A 12,529-nucleotide genomic window follows, 5' to 3' on the forward strand; every position below is an offset into this window, starting at 1 on the left:
TGTCCTTTAGCATCTTTTCCCCTCTAGCACAGGATCTAATGTAGGATCACACATGGTATTTAGTTGTCCTGTTTCTTTTGTCTCTAATCTGGAACAGTTCTAAAGCCTTTCTTTGTCTTTCATGACATTGGTATTTTTGACAAATACAGTCCTCTTTTTTTAAAAAATGGGATGTTTCTCATTTGGTTTGTCTGATGTTTCCTCATGATTAGATTCAAGTTATGTATTATTCTTGGCCTGAATACTGCATAAAAGGTGTTGTTTCCTTGATAAATACATCTTATCAGATTAGAAAAATTTCTTTTTAGTCCTAGTTTACTAAGAAGTCTTAATTAAGAATGGGTGTTGAGTGCACATTGTTAGAGGTTGGAGTTGAGGCCACTGGCTGGTGATGAACTCGCAAGTATAGGTAGGGTGCTACATGAGGGGCTGGGGTCTCTGGCCTGGTGAGTGGAGTTTGCTAGTAATACTTGCTACAGGTTAAAAAAAGGTGTTTGACTTGATCAACGGGCCTTTTGGCTTCTATCCTGATGGTGATTTGGTTCTATTCTGTTATATATGAACAGATTTCAAAATGTGAACCATGCTTGCATTCTTAGAATAAACATTGTATACCATGCATTCATGGTATCTAATTTTTTTAATCTAATGTTGGATTAAATTTTTTATCTTTTTATTCTGGGTTTTGCATTTATGTTCATAAAAATTCTTCTGTATTTCTGTATGTGAAGGAGTGTGTGTTCTGTCTTTGTCAGATTTGGTATCAGCATTATTTAGCCTCATAGAATAAAATGAAAAGTTTTTTTAACGCTCCCCTCCCCAAAGTTTAAATAACATTGAAATTACCTGTCTCTAAAACCATCTGGGCCTGGTGCATTTTGCAGTGTGGATGGATCTTTGTTGGCATTTTCTGGTTCCTTCTCTGGTTAAAGATCTGTTTAGGTTTTTACCTTTTCTTAGGTTATTTCCCTGTCCTGCTTTCCATTGCTCTTAGGATAAAGACCCAGGCTTTGGGGCTGGCCTAGTGGTTGGGTTCGCGCTCTCTGCTTCAGTGGCCCAGGGTTTCACAGGTTTGCATCCTGGGCACGGACCTGGCCCCGCTTGTCAGGCCATGCTGGGGTGGCGTCCCACGTGCCAAGGCTGGAAGGACCCACGACTAAAAATATATACAGCTTTGTGCTGGGTAGCTTTGGGGAGAAGAAGGAAAAATAAAATCTTAAAAAAAAAAAGACCCAGGCTTTGCATTTGTGGTCCTGTACTCTTTATCCTGCCTAAGTGTTGTCACCATTCATCCTTTTATTTCATTACTCAAGCTAGATTTTTCCCTCTTCTTATGTCCATACAGAGTCTTACAATTCTGTTCTTAATTTGCATTTTGAATCTGTCTCCTTTTTTTTCATCCCTGCTGCTGCCTGGACCCTTCCAGTTGTCTTAACAGGTTTCTCAGTCTCCAGTCTCTCCTTCCAAGCCAGCCTCTGCAGTGATCATGGTAAAATGCAAATCTGATCATGTTAGGGCCCTGCTCAGAATCCTTTGGTAGGTCCAGGGCAAAGCCTTACCCCAGTGCTTCTGATTTGGGTACAAGACTTCTCTTGCCTATCCCTGTTTTCCAACTTCTAGCTTCCATCAGCTCCCCAGCAGTCCCGCTGCACCTCATTACCCAGAATTTCGTTGCCCATGCTCTTCACTGTTTGCTCTCCAGAGCGTGCCCTCTGACCCTCTCCTCAGCCTGGTGCGTTCCTCTTTATCCTTCAGCATTTCTCACAAGCCTTTTTTTGTGAAGCCTTCCTGGAGGAGACTTCTTCACCAACAGAATTTATCAACTCCTCTCCATGCAGCTACCTTACCTTTGTCCTTTGTGACTGTAGTTACATTTTATTGAAACTGTTTTTCACATCTCTCTTTTTCTGCTGTATCCTGTGAGCTTTTTAAGGGCGGAGACTGTGTCTTCAACTTTACATGTGTTATTAGCACAGTGCTTGGCACCATAGAGTCTCAGATGTTAGTTGAGTGAGTTCAAGGTGTATTTAGAGGATTGTGAGAATCTAATTTTATTGAAGCAGAGGGTTCTTACAGGAGTATGGAAGATGCTAAGCCAGGGTGGGCCAACAGATTATGATGCAACTTGAGTGTTTGGCTAAGGAGTTTGGACTTTGTTAGCAAGAGGCGTAGAGGAAGGAGGCCAGAGGAGGGAAGGTCATTTATTATTGTGCTACAGAGACTGGTTAAAGTACCAGCATAGTGTTAAGGTTATTTTAGATTTTTTAGTGTGGGTGCTGGTTTAGCAAATAAATAAAGATTGCTGCCAAGGTAAAATAAGTGACCTTAACATTAATAATAGCAAATGCTTATTGAGTGCTTGCTATCCGCCGGGCACTGTTCTGAGAACTTTTCATATATGACCTCGTTTAGTACTCAAGACAGCTCTGCAAGGGAGGTTTTATTACTGGCTCTTTTAGATGGTGAAACAGGCATCAAATAACTTACCCAAAGCCACAGCTTTTAAGTGGTAGAACCTGGGCATTTGGCTGCAGAAGCCTCTTAACCACTGCAGTCTTCTGTTAATCTTCTAGCTTATTGTAGTAGCACTTGGCCTTCCAGAAATTGGCATTTTAACCTTGAACTAAGAACCGGGGAAACTATTTTCCATATTAGCTGACATCAGCAAGTATTATTTGATTTGTTTTACAGTGGATGATCCATTTTGTGATGGCTTCAAATGTTTCCTCTGATGCCTCAAGTGGGAGCTAAAATTAAGCGTATTCTGCATCTGGTTAGCATTTAAGGTACTTTTTGAAATTATAAAATATTTGAAATGAAGTTTTAAATATCAAACAGCTGGTTATCCTAGCAAGTTAGAAATAAGAGTTTAGAGGAAACCCTGTTAAGTTGTCCGGCCCATGTCCTTCAGGCCAGGTAAGGATTGTTTCTTCCAGCACTTTCTTCAGTGCTTGGTCCAGTTTTTGTTAATTGTCTCAAAGAAAGAGCTCCACTATCCCTGAAGGCAGGCAGTTCTTTATCTCTCATCTGTCTAGGAGTTTTACTTTGTAATTAGATGTGGAGATTAAAATGTGCTTTATTCTTTCTAAGTTTGTTTGAAGGTCACTGCCATCCGAAGTAACACAAAATACATGTGTATGCATTTGCCAAGGTTACATTTGCTGTGGGAATCCAAACTTTGAATTTCTTCACATCTGAATTAATGAAATGTGCACAAAGGCTTGGTATAAATATAGGTTTTATATTTTACGTGCATCTCGAGGTAGCAAGATCTTAGCGATATAGCTTCCTTGTAAATGACAAGTTGAACGCTGGCAGCCTGAAGTTTGAAATAATCTAAGATTCTGAACTTTGCCATGGAGCTGATGTCCCATGCTCTGCTCCTCTACTCAGGAGGTCTGCGTCAGCTCTGGGAAACTGGAGCTCTCGGGTGGAAGTGGAGACCCAGCTTATTTCCCTGGGGCCTGTAGACCTCAGGTTTGTTTTGTCTTCCTGAGAAGCAGAGATTCCAGTGCTGCTGTTTTGAGTTCTTTTTTTTCTTTTTCTTTCTTTCTTTCTTTTTTTTTTTTTGGTGAGGAAGATTGGCCCTGAGCTAACATCTGTGCCCATCTTCCTCTATTTTGTATGTGAGACACCACTGCCACAGCATGGCTTGATGAGCAGTGTGTAGGTCCGTTCCTGGGATCCAAACCTGTGAACCCCAGGCCTCTGAAGCAGAGTATGTGAACTTAACCACTACGCCACCAGGCAGGCCCCTGAGTTCTCTTTTTGAAGCAGCAAGGAGAAGAAATGCCACATGTCTGTCTTAGTTGCGTTTCAATCCTTTTGAAATTATTTTGGTGGTTTTTTTTAGATTGTCTTATTTCTCTGCTGTCTTCCTGAAGTTATTAACTATTAAATCCATGCTCATGCACTTGTGGGTGGTAGAGATTTTTATCTGCGAAGTGTAGAATTTTGAAAAGCTGCCTACGCGAGAGTCACCATCTTTCAAACTCATTCCCACTGAATGGTGTGAATCTGGAACATAATTTCTCTACAGAAAGGAGTAGTGTGTCTTTGGAGGGCCTCTCTCAGGTCGCTCAGTACAGGACAGTCAGCTGACAGATCAGATCTAACATCGGCAGGTTGGCTTAGGGGTCATTAAGGTTTCCCCATCTTTCTCTCTGTGGTCTGGATTTGGTCTTAGTCATTTTGCTATTGAGAATTTTGTGTCCTGCATTCCTCTAGGTGCCTTGAATAATGCTAGAACTCTTGTTCATGACTTTGAGGGGACAGCACAGCTGCTTGTAACTGTGCTTGTCTTCCTCTGGGAGTGTTCTGCTAGACATGACGGGGACCTTGTGTTGTAGGCAGAACATGGTCCTTAGCGAGGCCTTACCTCACTTGGGGGTGAACGAGTCTGTAGGTAGTAAATTCCAGATTTTTGTGGCTGCAGCCCTGAGAGTAGGTGTTGGTCTACCAACACTCTTCCAAGAAGAAAGTAATGCTGTAACTGGGAGATTTTTTTTTTTTAAATAAAGAACTAATATGGAAGCCAGGTTGATATTAATCTCTTGTGTAAAATAAGAAAATAGTTTTCATGGAAACTGACATTTTATTTGAAATAATATGAACCTAGGGAAAACTACTTTCAATTCCTGTATGTTTTAGTCACTTTGTTCAGTTGATTATAGATTCTGAAAGTCGCATATTTTTCCAAATTGCCATGGTAAAATTGGCCGTGTGGGTAAGCTGTGCAATTCTTTTTTCTTTGTCTTACTAGGTTTGAGGTTAGTGTCTGTGGGTAGATGATGGCTTCTATTACCATTTGAATTATGCATAGAGCTGGTGCATGAGTTGTTTTTCAGGTCTGTTAGTAAACAGCTGCTTCTGTGTCACAGCATGAAATTGGGATTACACCTGTGTGATAACCTTGCTTCATAAAATTTATGCTTTATGTAAGTAAAGGCCCTAAGTGATGATAGTAGTTATTGCTGAATAGAATAGTTTGCCATTTATGACCTGTAATTTAGAGTTTTTAAAAGGGAATTTAAAATCTTCCTACGTGCTTAAGTATAGTTTAGTACATGTATGTGTATATGGGAGAGATGAGTGTGTGTGTGTGTGTGTGTGTAGGAGTACGTGAAATAATGTTGGCTATTAATTGGTAATTATTGAATTTGAATGATGAGCATGCATTCATTACATCGTTTCTACTTTTTATATGTTTTTAAATTTCCAAAGGAAAAAGATAAAAAAGTCTCCCCAAAAAGTAATGAAGAAATGTGATAAGATCCTAGAAAGACTTTATTTGGTAGCACAGACTAGGAGTTAATGAAATTCATGTCATGATTTCTGGTACCTTCTAGGGTGGCTTTTTCAGTGCTGCGGAAGTACTGTGCTGAATTATTTCAGGAGAGAGAATATTATTTTATACTGTTATTGCCAAGTTTGTTGGTCACAGCAGAGATATTCCAGTGTGACCACTCACACATTCTGAAAATAAAACCCTTTGTTTTTTTATAAGACACTTTCTTTTGGTATTTGGAGCTGGGCAAAAGTTCTGACACCAATGGGTGCCTTCCTGTGCTTCTTTAGATTCTGATTTCCAATAATGAAATGAATTTTTTATTTAGTCCCTATTCTTTTAGATTTCACAAGTTTCTCTGTCTGTTCCTTCCCCTACTGGATGCAGAGAGATTTCTTTTGGTACTTGTGTTTGACCTGAGCCTTTTATTGCTTTGTCTAGAATTTGTCTCCAAAGTCTGCACATTTATCCCAAAAAGAGAAGATAGGATAAATTTCAGGGGATTGAAAGTGCCAATTGGTAGGAAAGTCTTTAAAGCATAAGAAGTAATCTTATTCATTCCAATTTAGTAATTCTGTTAATGACTTTAATCGTAGTAATAAAATAGTGGAGAGAAACATGAGATTGAATTTATAATATAATCCTGTAAAAAGAAATGAAGCTATTTGTTGAAAAATGAATCAGGTTCCATCTCACAACATTTTGGGATCTTAAATTTGAGAAAGCCCTGGGTGATCTCTTTTGATTTTGGTTTTGTATGCTGCCTCATTGGAAATCTTACATTTGTTGTGTTATTTATGACTAGAACTCTGGTACTTCAGTGACATGAAGATGATTCTATTCTGTCTTTATTGGACAGGGAAATGATATTTAGATCCACCCTAGGGATATCCTATTAATGCACTTCTTGCCTTATCTGAATTACTCCTATGTATTATCAAGATGTGAAAATATTAAACTGCAGAATTTGGATAAATCTTATAATAGGCACTGAGATTCTAGGGTGTTATATGAATTTATAAAAGAATTTCATAAGCAGGGGAAAGACAGTTCAATTGTCTTTAAGGGCTTTCTTACATTCTGGGATATGGAAAAATGTTTTAGAATTTTGAGGACAGTTTTTATTATTATCTTTTAAAATTAGAGTTGAGAAACATTACACAGACTTTTCATTCTTTTTCTTTAGTGTCAAGGTATATTGCCAAACTCTGTCTTTTTAATTCCCATTGTGACGTTAGGCCATGGTAAGTTATCATCATGTTGTCAAAACATTTATTAACTGTCTACTTTGTAGGGCACTGTGTAGAAACAGGCATAGGACTCCGGCTCTTCAGTAGTTTATGGCTGTTGAGGAGTAACAGGGCAGCTCTTTTAACTACTTCATTCAGTAAACACTTCCTGAGTGCCTGCTGTGTGTCAGCCCTACTAGGCCCTGGGGATACAGTGGTGACCAGATGGACAGGTCCCCACGCTCTTGGAGCTTATGTCTTAGGATCTTAATACTTAATGTGCTGAATGCCTAATTGCTCAGGACTTTACAAGGGAGATATTACTTTGTTCTGGTATGTTAGGAAAGTCTGTATTGAGAGGGTAGGACTTGAACTGGACAGGAAGTAGAATGTTTATTTCGCAGTGCATATGCTGTGGAACCTGCTGTAAAGGGTTTTGTGGTCAAATAAACATGGAAAACAGCATACTATGGGATTGTGGAGAAGGGATCCCAAGAGCTAGAGAAATTAGGTGAGGTTCACAGAAGGGAGAGGATATGAAGTTTGAGCTGTTCTTTAATGGGTACAATTTTAAGAGTGCAGTTGGAGTAGAGGGAGAGTGCCCTGTGTGAACTTGAGGAGTACAGGACATGTTATGGAAGGAGTACTGGTCAAAACGTCCCCATCCCCATGCCTCTCCTCCCCTCATAGAAGCTATCGCTCATCCTTGGCCCACCTTCTCAACTCTTCCTGTCAGTATTTTACAGACTCAGGTTTGCCCCTTAATGAAAGTAATAGCAACAACAATAAATGGAAACTATCTTTTGATTCTGCCCCTCCCTCTTCATAGCCAAACTTCACAAGAGTCAGCTGAATTCATTTGTTCTATGTCCTCCCTGTCCATTAATGCCTCAGCTAATTTCTCTTTGGTGGTTATTCCCATTGCTTCACTAAAACAGCTCTCACCAAGCTCCCTGTGACATCCATGCTGCTAAGTCTACTGAACACTTAATTCTTTATCTCGCTTGTCTTATTGCCCAATACCTTCTTGAAACCTTGGTTTTCTTGACATCACACTCTCCCGTTTCCTCTTGTATCTCCTTCAGAGGAGACCGTTCCTTCTCCATCTTTGCAGCTTTGATTTCCTTCTCCCTGGCTCTTGAACTTTGGGGCTCCTCAAGTCTCAGTCGTAGGCTCCTTCTCTTTTTACTCCATACTCTCTCCCTAGACTGATCTCATCTGTGTTCACGACTTCAGTTACTGTTTGTTCTCTGGTGACTCCCAAATTTGGTCTCAGCCCAGATATTGTCAGAGCTCCTGACTTTTATATCCAGCTGTCTTTTGATATCATCTGTTGGTTTGCAAAGTCACCTCACACTCAGAGTGTCCAATACTGGGCTGATGATCTCTACCCCCCCACCCTAATCCAGTACTCCTGTCCCAGGGAATGTCCTTATCCTCCATCCAATTATATAAGCCAGAAAATATGATCATCTGCTTTCCCTCACTCTTTTTTTTTTCTTCTTCTTCTCCCCAGAGCCCCCCAGTGCCTAGTTGTATATTCTAGTTGTAGGTCTTTCTGGCTCTGCTATGTGGGACGCCACCTCAGCATGGCCTGATGAGTGATCCCATGTCCATGCCCAGGATCTGAACTGGCGAAACCCTGGGCTGCCGAAGTGGAATGTGCAAACTTCACCACTCGGCCATGGGGTGGCCCCTTCCCTCACTCTTCATGTCCAGTCCATCACCGTGTTTTGTTGATTTGGCCTTCTAAGTATTTCTTTTTCTTTTTGTCAGTAGCATAATTTTTCACATGGACTGCTCAAATAGCCTCTTAAATGGAGACTGTATTCATTCTTGTCTCCCTATCTCCAACCCATTTTCTATCCTGAAGCTAGAGGGATTTTATCAGACTGTAAATCTGATCATGTCACCCTCCTGATTGAAACACTTCAGTATCTCCCCATTGTTGATAAAAAACCCAAAATTCTTAATATACCCAGCAAGTTCCAGCATGGTGTGGCCCCTGCTTTCCCTCCAGCCTAATCTTACCCTACTTTCCCCTTAGTTCTCTAAGCTGTAACCACATTACTTGAGTGTGTTACATACCCTCCTACTCCAGGGTATGAATTTCAGTTTACGTATCAATTACACATCAATTTGTGTAATTGTTTGATTAACAACCTCTTATTTATTTATTTACTAATTTTTTTAATGCCTTTTTTTTTGATGAGGAAGATTGACCCTGAGCTAACATCTGTTGCCAATCTCCCCATTTTTTTCCCTTTTTTTCTCCCTCAAGCCCCAGTGCATAGTTGTGTATCCTAGTTGTTGGTTATTCTAGTTCCTCTATGTGGGATGCTGCCACAGCGTGGCTTGATGAGGGGGTATGTAGGTCTGCGGCCAGGATCTGAATTGGCGAACCCTGGCTGTGGAAGTGGAGCACGTGAACTTCACCACTTGGCCACAGGGCTGGCCTCTGATTAACATCTTTCTTCCACCCTAGACTGTAACCTTCGTGAGAGGAGGGACTGAGTCTCTTTCTTCTTTTTTCCATTATATTCCTTAGGTCCAAGCATAGTACCTGGTCCAGTGTAGGAGCTCAATACATTTTTGTTAAATGAGTGAGTTAATGAACAAGCGAATGTTTCAGTCAAAATCATAGGATATGAGAGGATGTGTGAAGTGACAGAAAAGTAGCAAGTTATGTTAGCAGATGCTGAAGGACACTCTGAGTTAGTGGCATAAGTTTTAAGTAGGCAGTGACATGATCAGAGCCACACGTTAGGAAGGGTAAACTGGCTATGGGATTCAGGGCTCGATCTGAATGAGTTGGGGCTTGAAGCAGAAGAAGCTGTTGGTATAGGAGAGAAGCAGTAGCAATACCAGAACGATGACAGAGACTGTTGGAGACTAGAGAGAGAAAAGGATGCATCTGAGTGATTGTTGCAGATGGATAGAGGTGACAAAATTTCAATGTTTTATTATTTCAGTCTCTTAAATTCAGTGTTTCATTTTTCCTTGGGAAATGGTGGAATTTTTCACAAAGTTTATTTAGCAGGCACTTTGCTAGGCTTTGGGATTGCAGAAGTGAATAAAATATTTCATAATCTAAGTCATACATTTTTCAGTATAATTGTTTTTAAACTTAGTTTAAAACTATATAGCCCTAAATTCCACTAAGAGTTATAATACTTTACAAGTTAGAGAAGGATTTGGGAGCTAGAGTTCAAGGTGTGATATGGCATCAGCTTTGTTCTGATATATCAGATGCTTTTTTTCTTTATCAGTAACTGTTGATTGATGCCAGCAGGCCCAGAATTAGCCCTGAGAGTCTGAAACTCTTAAGTTTTAATTCTCTAGAGATTTTCACAAAGATCCTAAAATGATAGTTTGTAGGTAAATGTTTAGCCAATGTCGTTCATTAAAATGAAATAATTATATATAAGTCCTTCCCACCTGTCCAGTTTACTGCTTAAGGATAAAAGAGTGAACTCAGATTCTAATTACGCTCTTTGGTCTTCTGAGAAGAGCTCTGATGTTCAACATGTTGAGTAAAAATTTCCTAAATTGTCATTCAGCTATGCCAATGACCAGATCCCTAGAAATGAAAAAAAAAATAAGTTTATCTATTTTTTTCTTTTATTTTATGGATGATGCTTTTGGTGTCATGTAGTCTGAGTTAATTCGGAGTTAATTTTTGTGTGAGGTGTGAGGTTTAGATCAAGGTTCATTCTTTTGTCTATTGATGCCCAGTTGCTCCCGCACCATTTGTTGAACAGACTCCCTTTTCTCCCTTGAATTGCTTTTGCACCTACGTCAAAAATCAATTTGGCATCTTTGTATGGGTCTATTTCTGGGTTCCCTATGTTATTCCATTGGTCTACATGTCTGTCACTCTGAAAATACCTCACTATCTTGATTTCTGTAACTACATAGCATAAAATTGGATAGTGTATTCCTCTAACTTTATTCTTTTCCCCCCATTATTTTGGTTAGTCTAGTTCTTTTGCATTTCCATATAAATTTTCAGATAAGCTTGTCTATATCTACAAGAACTCTTGGGATTCTGATAGGAATTGTGTTAAATTTAAAGATCAGTTTGTGGAGAATTGACCTCTTTTACTATGTCCTAGTCTAGTCTCTGTATCTTATCACTTCAGGTGAAATGTAGGCATCTTACCACCATTTAGGCCCCTTTACCCTCCCTACTTTATAATTAGTTGTTGTAAATATCTCCTTTATATACATTGAGAACCACACCAGGCAATATTATACTTTTTTTTTTTTTTTAAAGATTTTATTTTTTTCCTTTTTCTCCCCAAAGCCCCCTGGTACATAGTTGTATATTCTTCGTTGTGGGTCCATCTAGTTGTGGCATGTGGGACGCTGCCTCAGCGTGGTTTGATGAGCAGTGCCATGTCCGCGCCCAGGATTCGAACCAATGAAACACTGGGCCGCCTGCAGTGGAGCACGTGAACTTAACCACTCAGCCATGGGGCCAGCCCAGACAATATTGTACTTTTAACCATCTAATGTAATTTTAAAAACTCAGGAGGAGAAACAGTTTAGTTCATTTGTCTTTAAAGTTATCCATCAACATTAGTTACTTTTTACTCCTAAAAGTTCTATTTACTTCTTTTAAAATTTGTCTTTTCATAAGCTTCTTTCACTTTGTGTTTTTTCTCTAATTTCTTTATGCACATTATAGTTTTAAAATAGTGTATATTTGTCATTTTTATGATATGAAATTACTTTGCACCACATTTTGCTGTTTTTTTCTGACTCAATCTTGATGGCTCTCTTCTTCATGTGTTTTTTAAGCGTTTATCATGCTTTTGGCTGTGGGAATATTCTGAGGTGAATAGTTCTGAGAGAATTTCTTGGGTTCAGCCAGCACCCCGGGACACTACCAATGTAGGGTCACTTTAAGTTAGTGTCTGTGCCTGGGGTTAGCGTGACTGCACTGCATGAGTGCAAGCCCGTGTTTATGAATCTTCCGGGGAAACTCTCCTGTGCCCCCAGTTGGAGCTCCTGCCAAAACAGACACATTTCTTGATTGTTTTTCTTCCTCAGTAGGTGTATTTTTGTCTAGCCCACCTTCTCACTGAGTTGGTTGCCCTTTGAGGGTCTTGATTTTTTGCAGAGGGGCTAGTTTCCACTTGCTTGCATTTCATATGGTCAGGGCCTCATCTCCTGTTCCCCTGCAGGTTTAAACTGCAGGCCTCTTGGTACTGTCACCAGGATGTACTCCCACGGTCTCTGTAACTTCAGCTTCTGCTTATTCTGAGTTCTAGCTCTCACTTGATTTTTAGCTCTGGGAATTTTCTTTTCTCTCTTGAGAGCTCAGCTGTGCTCTCAGATTGATAATATTATGTTCAGCAGTTGTAATAATTTGGTATCAGAAGTTTTTTCAGAATAGTTACTCCACTGTGTTACCAGAAATAGAAGTTTCTGACACATTGTTCTGTAGATCATAGATTGGTAGGTTGGGAAGCCACTCTTGGTTCCTTCCGAACTAGTTACTTGGGACAAAAGTTGCTTGCTGTCTTTCAGGAGGGGCTGTGGCTGTGACACTTAAAAGGAAGGAGTACAGGCATCTTTAGCACTGCTGTCATGTCTGCCAAGGAAGTAGAGGCTCAAGAAGAGGGGGAATATTCCACTGTGTCACGTGCTACAGCGAGGTCAAGTAAGATCAAGACTGAAAGTTGACAGTGGGATTTCACAATCGGGAGGTCTTTGCCAGAGCGGTCTCCAAGGAATGGAGGGGAAGAAGCCTATTGTGGTTTTAATCTCTGGGAGGATGGTCCTTAGTCCAGGCAATTCCCATTTTTCTCAGAAAGAATGACTTATTGTTTATCAGTATGTGGCTGTTTATTTTATATTCTTTTATTTTAATTCTCTCTGGGTTCCAACCCTGCTTTAGATAGATTAGCTCCATCTTTCGTGGAAACTGGAGTTACTCTTGAGCATATGACCTATCCCGTGTGTACCTATCCTTAAAGCTTTCCTTTATATTTCTTCAAATGAGGCA

At 39.9% G+C, this 12,529-nt stretch overlaps 1 protein-coding gene across 27 annotated transcripts in view; it reads left to right on the top strand.

Moving 5' to 3' along the window:
* The window catches only part of DIS3L2 (DIS3 like 3'-5' exoribonuclease 2), a 344,867-nt gene that overhangs the window by 17,759 nt on the left and 314,579 nt on the right, over window positions 1-12,529 (top strand). For 7 of the 27 annotated variants that reach the window (XM_070270681.1, XM_070270671.1, XM_070270682.1 and 4 more), the window contains one exon: window positions 2,692-2,786. The exons of the other annotated variants lie outside the window; for them this stretch is intronic. The gene's annotated coding sequence lies outside the window, so the exon portion shown is untranslated. The remainder of the gene's footprint in view (window positions 1-2,691; window positions 2,787-12,529) is intronic. 27 annotated transcript variants of the gene reach the window in all.

This window comes from Equus caballus, chromosome 6 (assembly GCF_041296265.1).
Source record: "Equus caballus isolate H_3958 breed thoroughbred chromosome 6, TB-T2T, whole genome shotgun sequence".
NCBI lineage: Eukaryota > Metazoa > Chordata > Mammalia > Perissodactyla > Equidae > Equus > Equus caballus.